The sequence below is a fragment of the Adiantum capillus-veneris genome, chromosome 13 (assembly GCF_014529385.1).
Source record: "Adiantum capillus-veneris isolate H3 chromosome 13, ASM1452938v2, whole genome shotgun sequence".
NCBI lineage: Eukaryota > Viridiplantae > Streptophyta > Polypodiopsida > Polypodiales > Pteridaceae > Adiantum > Adiantum capillus-veneris.
Window position 1 is genome coordinate 49,154,275 of NC_140943.1, and position 2,320 is coordinate 49,156,594.

General features: G+C 40.3%; 1 pseudogene; it reads left to right on the forward strand.

Annotated features, from left to right (window-relative positions):
• Positions 1–1,164: 1,164 nt before the first annotated feature.
• On the forward strand, positions 1,165–1,810 carry LOC147443955 (L-gulonolactone oxidase 3-like; annotated as a pseudogene).
• Positions 1,811–2,320: the final 510 nt, after the last annotated feature.

Below are 2,320 nucleotides of genomic sequence, written 5' to 3' on the forward strand. Positions count from 1 at the left end.
AAACTAAGTTCTCTTCAAGCATTCTCATACAATACGATGCTAAATCTCAAAATTTATTGGTAGGATCACACTAAACCTAAGTTTAAAAACTGACATATGAGAAAATTTGCGCCAAAATACAATACAATGCTAAATCTCAAAATTTATAGGTAGGATTACACCAAACATGAGAAAATTTGCACCAACATGCAATACAATGCTAAATCTCAAAATCAATAGGTAGGATTACACTAAACCTAAGTTGAAAAACCGATGTATGAGAAAATTTGCAGCAATTTTAATGTGTTTCAATGTTTTTTCCCTAAACTTTGTAGGTTTTCCCATCTTCAAAACTAGAACTAAAAGGTGAATTTCAAGATTTTGTATGTGGGAATACACAAAACCTATGTTTTTTTCAAGCAATCAGATACCCACTCAGCTACACAATGCTTCTGCTTAGACACTTGGAAAATGTGCATATGAGAAATTTTAGACGCAATCTACTTCTACTATCTACGCTACATATACTGGAGCTTAAAATTTTGCAGGAAGGTGAGGGTCTCTATGCGTCATCTTCTGCAGAGTTGAACGAACTACGCCTTTGTCTGCACTTTTGATGTTCCAACTTCCAATCAAATTCCATAGCATAAATGAACCTCAGTGAGCTCAACACTCGGTGTTCTCATTTGAATTTTACACGCTAAGTTGCAATAGCTACCGCGTGTGCACGCATGTTTGTGTGTGTGTTTGAGAGAGAGAGAGAGAGAGAGAGAGAGAGAGAGAGAGAGAGAGAGAGAGAGAGAGAGAGAGAGAGAGAGAGAGAGAGAGAGAGAGAGAGAGAGAGAGAGAGAGAGAGAGAGAGAGAGAATGTGACCCAACTACAGCCTATGTACACATCGGCTCATAGAGTCTAGAGGACTTGCACGGACCTGCAACATCACATGCATTGAAATGTACAGTGCCTTAAACTTTGTGTTGCCATTCTTATGCCATTTTCATTTCAAGACTTTCCAACACCATGCAGGTGGTGGCCGAGTGCACCTCTGTGTGTGTGTGTGTGTGTGTGTGTGTGTGTGTGTGTGTGTGTGTGTGTGTGTGTGTGTGTGAGAGAGAGAGAGAGAGAGAGAGAGAGAGAGGGAGTTTACTTTAGGTAACGTAACAAAGGATTAGGGTAGAGCTTCGGACATGGAGCATTTTCTACTTCTTAACATAATTCGTGCTATCATCTTCACAACTATTATACTCAATTTGCAGTTCAATGTCACCCAGGATTGCCCTCCTCTTGACTCTGCTCTTTGTGACTCCCTCTCTTGCAAAGCCGACAATGCCTATGGCAAGTGGCCCAATAGCCTCCCTTGCACAGTATCTTAGATTGTTTATCCCAACTTTGGAAACAAAGATTATGGAGGAGATGGCAAGGACGAAGAAAAATATTAAGGTCATTCCAAAGCATATTGCCACCAGTTCTCTCAAACTCACATGCTTCGGTGGCAACCAAGGGCTTCTTATCGGTACTTGGGACTACAACCATCAACTAATTTCCTACAAGAAGTGAATGACCGTCTCCCTCGACAACATAGTGGGCACTCGATAGTCCCTTCATGATGTTGCCTTATACGGGCTTGCTCTTTGTATTGCACCATTATGGGAGGGTGTGAGAATTGCTAGCTTGATTAGCACACGGACTAATGCAAGGTCCTTTAAAGGAAGAGGTGGAGTGGTCCATGATTATGGCATTGGCTTGAGATTGGTTGTGCCTATGATAGAATCAAAGGGCTATGCCAAGATTCTTGATCTTATAGAGGTAGATGAAGAGCTTAATGCTACCTAAAGTGTCATTGGGAGTATTGCCACGATACAACCATTAACCAGTTAGAAACCATTAACCAGTTAGAGCGCAAATCATTTTTTTGGCATGTCTTTTGGGTGACATTCCATATCAATAGATTTTAGCTTTTGAAGTGCTTTATACTACATGTAGATCTTGCACACAGAAATAGTAACATTTAGCCCTTCTTCCCATGTCATGAAATTTGTAAATGTTGTGTGTAGTACAATTTCAATCCTTGGTTTCTTTATGTCCTTTACAAGTTGGTTTCATTGTGCTTACTAGGTCACATTGCTATTAGAACCAATGTTCAGACGATCCATCATCTATCAAAGTTTGAGTGATAGAGATTTGCAGGGCAGGGTTCTCCTTTTTACATTTGAGCACAAGTGTGGCGATATTACCTGGCACCCTTCACAAAGAAAGGTTGCTTATAGAGTTGATGACCAAGTTTTGATGGAAGTTCTTAGTGACAGTGTATTTGATTCCACTACATTTTGGCACTATTCAGTC